Genomic DNA, 12,500 nt, shown 5'->3' with positions numbered 1-12,500 from the left:
GGGCGGCAGAGCCGTCGCACTTGGCCGGGTGGCAGCGGGAAGGACCAGCCTATTCACAATAGCGGCCACCCACTCCCAGAGCCGGTCGTGCGGCACCCGAGGCCGACCCTCGACTCGTAAGAGGCTTTAACGTGTGCTCAGGCAAGGGTCAGCCCACACCCTTCCTGGCGGCACCCAAGGGATCCAGGCCACTCGCGTCTCTCGCCTTCGTTTTGGACACGAGCGCCTGTGGACGGACGGCCGGAGTCAACGTGGGGATGGCCCGTCCTCCAATCGTGTCAAGAGACCCCCCGCACCGGCCTCTGACCGAGTTCCCCAAACCTGGGTGACGAGCAGCGCAGGGCGGCAGAGCCGTCGCACTTGGCCGGATGGCAGCGGGAAGGACCAGCCTATTCACAATAGCGGCCACCCACTCCCAGAGCCGGTCGTGCGGCGCCCGAGGCCGACCCTCGACTCGTAAGAGGCTTTACAGTGTGCTCAGGCAAGGGCCAGCCTACACCCTTCCTGGCGGCACCCAAGGGATCCAGGCCACTCGCGTCTCTCGCCTTCATTTTGGACACGAGCGCCTGTGGACGGACGGCCGGAGTCAACGTGGGGGTGGCCCGTCCTCCAATCGTGTCAAGAGACCCCCGCACCGGCCTCTGACCGAGTTCCCCAAACCTGGGTGACGAGCACCGCAGGGCGGCAGCGCCGTCGCACTTGGCCGGATGGCAGCGGGAAGGACCAGCCTATACACAATAGCGGCCACCCACTCCCAGAGCCGGTCGTGCGGCGCCCGAGGCCGTGCCTCGACTCGTAAGGGGCTTTAACGTGTGCTCAGGCAAGGGTCAGCCCACACCCTTCCTGGCGGCACCCTAGGGATCCAGGCCACTCGCGTCTCTCGCCTTCATTTTGGACACGAGCGCCTGTGGAGGGACGGCCGGAGTCAACGTGGGGATGGCCCGTCCTCCAATCGTGTCAAGAGACCCCCCGCACCGGCCTCTGACCGAGTTCCCCAAACCTGGGTGACGAGCAGCGCAGGGCGGCAGAGCCGTCGCACTTGGCCGGATGGCAGCAGGAAGGACCAGCCTATTCACAATAGCGGCCACCCACTCCCAGAGCCGGTCGTTCGGCGCCCGAGGCCGGCCCTCGACTCGTAAGAGGCTTTAACGTGTGCTCAGGCAAGGGTCAGCCCACACCCTTCCTGGCGGCACCCAAGGGATCCAGGCCACTCGCGTCTCTCGCCTTCATTTTGGACACGAGCACCTGTGGAGGGACGGCCGGAGTCAACGTGGGGATGGCCCGTCCTCCAATCGTGTCAAGAGACCCCCCGCCACGGCCTCTGACCGAGTTCCCCAAACCTGGGTGACGAGCAGCGCAGGGCGGCAGAGCCGTCGCACTTGGCCGGATGGCAGCAGGAAGGACCAGCCTATTCACAATAGCGGCCACCCACTCCCAGAGCCGGTCGTGCGGCGCCCGAGGCCGGCCCTCGACTCGTAAGAGGCTTTACGGAGTGCTCAGGCAAGGGTCAGCCCGCACCCTTCCTGGCAGCACCCAAGGGAACCAGGCCACTCGCGTCTCTCGCCTTCATTTTGGACACGAGCGCCTGTGGAGGGACGGCCGGAGTCAACGTGGGGATGGCCCGTCCTCCAATCGTGTCAAGAGACCCCCCGCCACAGCCTCTGACCGAGTTCCCCAAACCTGGGTGACGAGCACCGCAGGGCGGCAGAGCCGTCGCACTTGGCCGGGTGGCAGCGGGAAGGACCAGCCTATTCACAATAGCGGCCACCCACTCCCAGAGCCGGTCGTGCGGCGCCCGAGGCCGGCCCTCGACTCGTAAGAGGCTTTAGGGAGTGCTCAGGCAAGGGTCAGCCCGCATCCTTCCTGGCAGCACCCAAGGGAACCAGGCCACTCGCGTCTCTCGCCTTCATTTTGGACACGAGCGCCTGTGGAGGGACGGCCGGAGTCAACGTGGGGATTGCCCGCCCTCCAATCGTGTCAAGAGACCTCCACACAGGTCTCTGACCGACTCTTAGAACAGACAGGGAGAGTTTGGCAATTCTGTCAAAAAATTGACAAAGTGTCAAAAATTCGACTTCCAAGAGCTCTCCAGCATGCACTCATACCCGCCATTAGAGTGCTATGCCCGTGGAACCGTTTTTCGGATGCCTTTCAAAAAGGTCCCGCGCCGCCATTTTGTTCTAAAAATCGTGTTCCCAGAAATCTCCGGGTACCCCGCCAACCTCACTGTGTAACAAATGCAAGTGGCACTGAATGGGTCTGAATTTCAAATTTGACTGCATCGCTCTGGAACTCGATCCCCGCAAAACCGTTTGGATTTTTCCCGCTCGGGACTTCCGCGACAGACAAAGTTAAAGTTTTCGGGCTGCAGACACAAAATGACAGTTGGCCATTTGCCGGGCTCAATTCACACAGTTCCTGCGGCACTTCGGAACACATGTTCGGCGCGAGTTTGTGAATCTTTCCCGATGCTTCGGCACTTTCCTCCGCTGACACTTAGAATATTTTTCACACTTTGCTGAAAAATTTTCTAAGTGTTTTTTCCTAAGTTTTTCTGGTTACTGATTTATTATTTTTGATCATTTTTCTAAGTTTTTCTGGTTACTCATTTCTCATTTTCGGGCATTTTTCTAAGTTTTTCTAGTTACTGATTTCTTCTTTTTGGGCATTTTTCTAAGTTTTTCTGGTTACTCATTTCTTCTTTTTGGGCATTTTTCTAAGTTTTTCTGGTTACTCATTTCTCATTTTCGGGCATTTTTCTAAGTTTTTCTAGTTACTGATTTCTTCTTTTTGGGCATTTTTCTAAGTTTTTCTGGTTACTCATTTCTTCTTTTTGGGCATTTTTCTAAGTTTTTCTGGTTACTCACTTCTTCTTTTTGGGCATTTTTCTAAGTTTTTCTGGTTACTCATTTCTCATTTTCGGGCATTTTTCTAAGTTTTTCTAGTTACTGATTTCTTCTTTTTGGGCATTTTTCTAAGTTTTTCTGGTTACTCATTTCTTCTTTTTGGGCATTTTTCTAAGTTTTTCTGGTTACTCATTTCTTCTTTTTGGGCATTTTTCTAAGTTTTTCTGGTTACTCATTTCTCATTTTCGGGCATTTTTCTAAGTTTTTCTAGTTACTGATTTCTTCTTTTTGGGCATTTTTCTAAGTTTTTCTAGTTACTCATTTCTTCTTTTTGGGCATTTTTCTAAGTTTTTCTGGTTACTCATTTCTCATTTTCGGGCATTTTTCTAAGTTTTTCTAGTTACTGATTTCTTCTTTTTGGGCATTTTTCTAAGTTTTTCTGGTTACTCATTTCTTCTTTTTCGGCATTTTTCTAAGTTTTTCTGGTTACTCATTTCTTCTTTTTGGGCATTTTTCTAAGTTTTTCTGGTTACTCATTTCTCATTTTCGGGCATTTTTCTAAGTTTTTCTAGTTACTGATTTCTTCTTTTTGGGCATTTTTCTAAGTTTTTCTGGTTACTCATTTCTTATTTTTGGGCATTTTTCTAAGTTTTTCTAGTTACTGATTTCTTCTTTTTGGGCATTTTTCTAAGTTTTTCTGGTTACTCATTTCTCATTTTCGGGCATTTTTCTAAGTTTTTCTGGTTACTCATTTCTCATTTTCGGGCATTTTTCTAAGTTTTTCTGGTTACTCATTTCTCGTTTTCGGGCATTTTTCTAAGTTTTTCTGGTTACTGGTTTCTTCTTTTTGGGCATTTTTTCTAAGTTTTTCTGGTTACTGATTTCCCAACGTTGGAAATGCATGAAACTCGGCCTGAACACGGTGGCAGGGTCCGCTCTCGAAGGCGAGACCTTCGGCAGAACCACCGGGTCAAATCCGGCTGGGCTAGCCGGCCTCGAGCACTCAAAGTCGGCACGAGCAGTCAAGTTCGCTCCCATCACAGTCTGGACCCTAAAAAAGTCTAAGTGTCACTGGTGACTGATTTGTACTGACTGAATAAAATTCTAAGTGTCGTTGGTTACTGATTTGTAACCACCGGGTCAAATCCGGCCGGGCTAGCCGGCCTCGAGCACTCAAAGTCGGTATGAGCAGTCAAGTTCGCTCCCATCACAGTCTGGACCCTAAAAAATTCTAAGTGTCACTGGTTACTGATTTGTACTGACTCAAAAAAATTCTAAGTGTCGATGGTTACTGATTTGTACTGACTGAAATAAATTCTAAGTGACGTTGTTTACTGATTTGTAACCACCGGGTCAAATCCGGCCGGGCTAGCCGGCCTCGAGCACTCAAAGTCGGTATGAGCAGTCAAGTTCGCTCCCATCACAGTTTGGACCACTTGCCGACTTGGGAAATGCACGAAAATCGGCCCGAACGCGGGGGCCGGTCCGCTCTCAAAGTCGAGACCTTCGGCTGAACCACCGGGTCAAATCCGGCTGGGCTAGCCGGCCCCGAGCACGCAAAACCGGTATGAGCAGTCAAGTTCGCTCCCATCACAGTTTGGATCCTAAAAAATTCTAAGTGTCACTGGTTACTGATTTGTACTGACTGAATAAAATTCTAAGTGTCGATGGTTACTGATTTGTACTGACTGAAATAAATTCTAAGTGACGTTGTTTACTGATTTGTAACCACCGGGTCAAATCCGGCCGGGCTAGCCGGCCTCGAGCACTCAAAGTCGGTATGAGCAGTCAAGTTCGCTCCCATCACAGTCTGGACCCTAAAAAATCTAAGTGTCACTGGTTACTGATTTGTACTGAGCCTAAAAAATTCTAAGTGTCACTGGTTACTGATTTGTACTGACTCTAAAAAATTCTAAGTGTCGTTGGTTACTGATTTGTACTGACTGGAAAAAATTCTAAGTGTCACTGGTTACTGATTTGTACTGCCTCAAAAAAAATCTAAGTGTCACTGGTTACTGATTTGTACTGACTCAAAAAAATTCTAAGTGTCACTGGTTACTGATTTGTACTGACTGGAAAAAATTCTAAGTGTCGTTGGTTACTGATTTGTACTGCATCAAAAAAATTCTAAGTGTCACTGGTTACTGATTTGTACTGACTGAACAAAATTCTAAGTGTCACTGGTTACTGATTTGTAACCACCGGGTCAAATCCGGCCGGGCTAGCCGGCCTCGAGCACTCAAAGTCGGTATGAGCAGTCAAGTTCGCTCCCATCACAGTTTGGACCCTAAAAAAAGTCTAAGTGTCACTGGTTACTGATTTGTACTGACTGGAAAAAATTCTAAGTGTCGTTGGTTACTGATTTGTACTGCATCAAAAAAATTCTAAGTGTCACTGGTTACTGATTTGTACTGACTGAACAAAATTCTAAGTGTCACTGGTTACTGATTTGTAACCACCGGGTCAAATCCGGCCGGGCTAGCCGGCCTCGAGCACTCAAAGTCGGTATGAGCAGTCAAGTTCGCTCCCATCACAGTTTGGACCCTAAAAAAAGTCTAAGTGTCACTGGTTACTGATTTGTACTGAGCCTAAAAAATTCTAAGTGTCACTGGTTACTGATTTGTACTGCCTCAAAAAAATTCTAAGTGTCGTTGGTTACTGATTTGTACTGCCTCGAAAAATTTCTAAGTGTCACTGGTTACTGATTTGTACTGACTGGAAAAAATTCTAAGTGTCGTTGGTTACTGATTTGTACTGACTGAATAAAATTCTAAGTGTCACTGGTTACTGATTTGTACTGCCTCAAAAAAATTCTAAGTGTCACTGGTTACTGATTTGTACTGACTCTAAAAAATTCTAAGTGTCCTTGGTTACTGATTTGTACTGCATCAAAAAAATTCTAAGTGTCGTTGGTTACTGATTTGTACTGCATCAAAAAAATTCTAAGTGTCACTGGTTACTGATTTGTACTGACTCTAAAAAATTCTAAGTGTCACTGGTTACTGATTTGTACTGAGCCTAAAAAATTCTAAGTGTCGTTGGTTACTGATTTGTACTGCCTCGAAAAAATTCTAAGTGTCACTGGTTACTGATTTGTACTGACTCTAAAAAATTCTAAGTGTCCTTGGTTACTGATTTGTACTGCATCAAAAAAATTCTAAGTGTCGTTGGTTACTGATTTGTACTGCATCAAAAAAATTCTAAGTGTCACTGGTTACTGATTTGTACTGACTCTAAAAAATTCTAAGTGTCACTGGTTACTGATTTGTACTGAGCCTAAAAAATTCTAAGTGTCGTTGGTTACTGATTTGTACTGCCTCGAAAAAATTCTAAGTGTCACTGGTTACTGATTTGTACTGACTGGAAAAAATTCTAAGTGTCGTTGGTTACTGATTTGTACTGACTCAAAAAAATTCTAAGTGTCGTTGGTTACTGATTTGTACTGAGCCTAAAAAATTCTAAGTGTCACTGGTTACTGATTTGTACTGCCTCGAAAAAATTCTAAGTGTCACTGGTTACTGATTTGTAACCACCGGGTCAAATCCGGCCGGGCTAGCCGGCCTCGAGCACTCAAAGTCGGTATGAGCAGTCAAGTTCGCTCCCATCACAGTTTGGACCCTAAAAAATCTAAGTGTCACTGGTTACTGATTTGTACTGACTCAAAAAAATTCTAAGTGTCACTGGTTACTGATTTGTACTGACTGGAAAAAATTCTAAGTGTCGTTGGTTACTGATTTGTACTGCATCAAAAAAATTCTAAGTGTCACTGGTTACTGATTTGTACTGACTCAAAAAAATTCTAAGTGTCGTTGGTTACTGATTTGTACTGAGCCTAAAAAATTCTAAGTGTCACTGGTTACTGATTTGTACTGCCTCGAAAAAATTCTAAGTGTCACTGGTTACTGATTTGTAACCACCGGGTCAAATCCGGCTGGGCTAGCCGGCCTCGAGCACTCAAAGTCGGTATGAGCAGTCAAGTTCGCTCCCATCACAGTTTGGACCCTAAAAAATCTAAGTGTCACTGGTTACTGATTTGTACTGAGCCTAAAAAATTCTAAGTGTCACTGGTTACTGATTTGTACTGAGCCTAAAAAATTCTAAGTGTCCTTGGTTACTGATTTGTACTGACTGGAAAAAATTCTAAGTGTCACTGGTTACTGATTTGTACTGAGCCTAAAAAATTCTAAGTGTCACTGGTTACTGATTTGTACTGCCTCAAAAAAATTCTAAGTGTCGTTGGTTACTGATTTGTACTGCCTCGAAAAAATTCTAAGTGTTCTTGGTTACTGATTTGTACTGACTGGAAAAAATTCTAAGTGTCACTGGTTACTGATTTGTACTGAGCCTAAAAAATTCTAAGTGTCACTGGTTACTGATTTGTACTGCCTCAAAAAAATTCTAAGTGTCGTTGGTTACTGATTTGTACTGCCTCGAAAAATTTCTAAGTGTCACTGGTTACTGATTTGTACTGACTGGAAAAAATTCTAAGTGTCGTTGGTTACTGATTTGTACTGACTGAATAAAATTCTAAGTGTCACTGGTTACTGATTTGTACTGCCTCAAAAAAATTCTAAGTGTCACTGGTTACTGATTTGTACTGACTCTAAAAAATTCTAAGTGTCCTTGGTTACTGATTTGTACTGCATCAAAAAAATTCTAAGTGTCGTTGGTTACTGATTTGTACTGCATCAAAAAAATTCCAAGTGTCACTGGTTACTGATTTGTACTGACTCTAAAAAATTCTAAGTGTCACTGGTTACTGATTTGTACTGAGCCTAAAAAATTCTAAGTGTCGTTGGTTACTGATTTGTACTGCCTCGAAAAAATTCTAAGTGTCACTGGTTACTGATTTGTACTGACTGGAAAAAATTCTAAGTGTCACTGGTTACTGATTTGTACTGCCTCAAAAAAAATCTAAGTGTCACTGGTTACTGATTTGTACTGACTCAAAAAAATTCTAAGTGTCACTGGTTACTGATTTGTACTGACTGGAAAAAATTCTAAGTGTCGTTGGTTACTGATTTGTACTGCATCAAAAAAATTCTAAGTGTCACTGGTTACTGATTTGTACTGACTCTAAAAAATTCTAAGTGTCCTTGGTTACTGATTTGTACTGCATCAAAAAAATTCTAAGTGTCGTTGGTTACTGATTTGTACTGACTGGAAAAAATTCTAAGTGTCACTGGTTACTGATTTGTACTGACTCAAAAAAATTCTAAGTGTCGTTGGTTACTGATTTGTACTGCCTCGAAAAAATTCTAAGTGTTCTTGGTTACTGATTTGTACTGACTGGAAAAAATTCTAAGTGTCACTGGTTACTGATTTGTACTGAGCCTAAAAAATTCTAAGTGTCACTGGTTACTGATTTGTACTGCCTCAAAAAAATTCTAAGTGTCGTTGGTTACTGATTTGTACTGCCTCGAAAAATTTCTAAGTGTCACTGGTTACTGATTTGTACTGACTGGAAAAAATTCTAAGTGTCGTTGGTTACTGATTTGTACTGACTGAATAAAATTCTAAGTGTCACTGGTTACTGATTTGTACTGCCTCAAAAAAATTCTAAGTGTCACTGGTTACTGATTTGTACTGACTCTAAAAAATTCTAAGTGTCCTTGGTTACTGATTTGTACTGCATCAAAAAAATTCTAAGTGTCGTTGGTTACTGATTTGTACTGCATCAAAAAAATTCTAAGTGTCACTGGTTACTGATTTGTACTGACTCTAAAAAATTCTAAGTGTCACTGGTTACTGATTTGTACTGAGCCTAAAAAATTCTAAGTGTCGTTGGTTACTGATTTGTACTGCCTCGAAAAAATTCTAAGTGTCACTGGTTACTGATTTGTACTGACTGGAAAAAATTCTAAGTGTCGTTGGTTACTGATTTGTACTGACTGAAATAAATTCTAAGTGACGTTGTTTACTGATTTGTAACCACCGGGTCAAATCCGGCCGGGCTAGCCGGCCTCGAGCACTCAAAGTCGGTATGAGCAGTCAAGTTCGCTCCCATCACAGTTTGGACCCTAAAAAAAGTCTAAGTGTCACTGGTTACTGATTTGTACTGAGCCTAAAAAATTCTAAGTGTCACTGGTTACTGATTTGTACTGCCTCAAAAAAATTCTAAGTGTCGTCGGTTACTGATTTGTAACCACCGGGTCAAATCCGGCCGGGCTAGCCGGCCTCGAGCACTCAAAGTCGGTATGAGCAGTCAGGTTCGCTCCCATCACAGTTTGGACCACTTGCCGACTTGGGAAATGCACGAAAATCGGCCCCAACGCGGGGGCCGGTCCGCTCTCAAAGTCGAGACCTTCGGCTGAACCACCGGGTCAAATCCGGCCGGGCTAGCCGGCCTCGAGCACTCAAAGTCGGTATGAGCAGTCAAGTTCGCTCCCATCACAGTTTGGACCACTTGCCGACTTGGGAAATGCACGAAAATCGGCCCGAACGCGGGGGCCGGTCCGCTCTCAAAGTCGAGACCTTCGGCTGAACCACCGGGTCAAATCCGGCTGGGCTAGCCGCCCCCGAGCGCTCAAAGTCGGTATGAGCAGTCAAGTTCGGTCCCATCACAGTCTGGACCACTTGCCGACGTTGGAAATGCACGAAATTCACCCTGAACGCGGGGGCCGGTCCGCTCCCGAAGGCGGGACACTCACCCTAAGCCTGGCCCCACCGCCGGCCAACACACCCTTCAAAATCACACCCATCCGACAATGCTACTCAAAAAGGATCCAAATTCAGAAACACCCCCTTCAAAAGGCACTCCGTCCCCGGCCACACTACCGGGGCATGCTCCCCTGGGCGATAATTAAGCCCCCACGACTAATTGAAGCCAACCACAGCCGCAACTCGAAAGGAGAAGTCAGTAACCAATTCAAAAATGCACTTGGTTACTGACTTCTACAGACTCAAAAAAAATTCTAAGTGTCGTTGGTTACTGATTTGTACTGCATCAAAAAAATTCTAAGTGTCACTGGTTACTGATTTGTACTGACTCTAAAAAATTCTAAGTGTCACTGGTTACTGATTTGTACTGAGCCTAAAAAATTCTAAGTGTCCTTGGTTACTGATTTGTACTGCCTCGAAAAAATTCTAAGTGTCGTTGGTTACTGATTTGTACTGACTGAATAAAATTCTAAGTGTCACTGGTTACTGATTTGTACTGCCTCAAAAAAATTCTAAGTGTCACTGGTTACTGATTTGTACTGCCTCGAAAAAATTCTAAGTGTCACTGGTTACTGATTTGTAACCACCGGGTCAAATCCGGCTGGGCTAGCCGGCCTCGAGCACTCAAAGTCGGTATGAGCAGTCAAGTTCGCTCCCATCACAGTTTGGACCCTAAAAAATCTAAGTGTCACTGGTTACTGATTTGTACTGACTCAAAAAAATTCTAAGTGTCACTGGTTACTGATTTGTACTGACTGGAAAAAATTCTAAGTGTCGTTGGTTACTGATTTGTACTGCATCAAAAAAATTCTAAGTGTCACTGGTTACTGATTTGTACTGACTGAACAAAATTCTAAGTGTCACTGGTTACTGATTTGTAACCACCGGGTCAAATCCGGCCGGGCTAGCCGGCCTCGAGCACTCAAAGTCGGTATGAGCAGTCAAGTTCGCTCCCATCACAGTTTGGACCCTAAAAAAAGTCTAAGTGTCACTGGTTACTGATTTGTACTGAGCCTAAAAAATTCTAAGTGTCACTGGTTACTGATTTGTACTGAGCCTAAAAAATTCTAAGTGTCCTTGGTTACTGATTTGTACTGACTGGAAAAAATTCTAAGTGTCGTTGGTTACTGATTTGTACTGCATCAAAAAAATTCTAAGTGTCACTGGTTACTGATTTGTACTGACTCTAAAAAATTCTAAGTGTCGTTGGTTACTGATTTGTACTGAGCCTAAAAAATTCTAAGTGTCACTGGTTACTGATTTGTACTGCCTCGAAAAAATTCTAAGTGTCACTGGTTACTGATTTGTACTGACTGGAAAAAATTCTAAGTGTCGTTGGTTACTGATTTGTACTGACTCAAAAAAATTCTAAGTGTCGTTGGTTACTGATTTGTACTGAGCCTAAAAAATTCTAAGTGTCACTGGTTACTGATTTGTACTGCCTCGAAAAAATTCTAAGTGTCACTGGTTACTGATTTGTAACCACCGGGTCAAATCCGGCCGGGCTAGCCGGCCTCGAGCACTCAAAGTCGGTATGAGCAGTCAAGTTCGCTCCCATCACAGTTTGGACCCTAAAAAATCTAAGTGTCACTGGTTACTGATTTGTACTGACTCAAAAAAATTCTAAGTGTCACTGGTTACTGATTTGTACTGACTGGAAAAAATTCTAAGTGTCGTTGGTTACTGATTTGTACTGCATCAAAAAAATTCTAAGTGTCACTGGTTACTGATTTGTACTGACTCAAAAAAATTCTAAGTGTCGTTGGTTACTGATTTGTACTGAGCCTAAAAAATTCTAAGTGTCACTGGTTACTGATTTGTACTGCCTCGAAAAAATTCTAAGTGTCACTGGTTACTGATTTGTAACCACCGGGTCAAATCCGGCTGGGCTAGCCGGCCTCGAGCACTCAACTTCGGTATGAGCAGTCAAGTTCGCTCCCATCACAGTTTGGACCCTAAAAAATCTAAGTGTCACTGGTTACTGATTTGTACTGAGCCTAAAAAATTCTAAGTGTCACTGGTTACTGATTTGTACTGAGCCTAAAAAATTCTAAGTGTCCTTGGTTACTGATTTGTACTGACTGGAAAAAATTCTAAGTGTCGTTGGTTACTGATTTGTACTGCATCAAAAAAATTCTAAGTGTCACTGGTTACTGATTTGTACTGACTCAAAAAAATTCTAAGTGTCGTTGGTTACTGATTTGTACTGCCTCAAAAAAATTCTAAGTGTTCTTGGTTACTGATTTGTACTGAGCCTAAAAAATTCTAAGTGTCACTGGTTACTGATTTGTACTGAGCCTAAAAAATTCTAAGTGTCACTGGTTACTGATTTGTACTGACTCTAAAAAATTCTAAGTGTCCTTGGTTACTGATTTGTACAGACTCAAAAAAATTCTAAGTGTCGTTGGTTACTGATTTGTACTGAGCCTAAAAAATTCTAAGTGTCACTGGTTACTGATTTGTTCTGAGCCTAAAAAATTCTAAGTGTCACTGGTTACTGATTTGTACTGACTCAAAAAAATTCTAAGTGTCGTTGGTTACTGATTTGTACTGACTGGAAAAAATTCTAAGTGTCACTGGTTACTGATTTGTACTGCCTCAAAAAAATTCTAAGTGTCACTGGTTACTGATTTGTACTGACTCTAAAAAATTCTAAGTGTCCTTGGTTACTGATTTGTACTGCATCAAAAAAATTCTAAGTGTCGTTGGTTACTGATTTGTACTGCATCAAAAAAATTCTAAGTGTCACTGGTTACTGATTTGCACTGACTCTAAAAAATTCTAAGTGTCGTTGGTTACTGATTTGTACTGAGCCTAAAAAATTCTAAGTGTCACTGGTTACTGATTTGTACTGCCTCGAAAAAATTCTAAGTGTCACTGGTTACTGATTTGTACTGACTGGAAAAAATTCTAAGTGTCGTTGGTTACTGATTTGTACTGACTCAAAAAAATTCTAAGTGTCGTTGGTTACTGATTTGTACTGAGCCTAAAAAA

The sequence above is a fragment of the Chiloscyllium plagiosum genome, unplaced genomic scaffold, assembly GCF_037043375.1.
Source record: "Chiloscyllium plagiosum isolate Xiang-an unplaced genomic scaffold, Cpla_swu_hap1 HiC_scaffold_215, whole genome shotgun sequence".
In the NCBI taxonomy this organism is placed as follows: Eukaryota; Metazoa; Chordata; class Chondrichthyes; order Orectolobiformes; family Hemiscylliidae; genus Chiloscyllium; species Chiloscyllium plagiosum.
Note: the sequence above shows the minus strand (reverse complement) of the source record.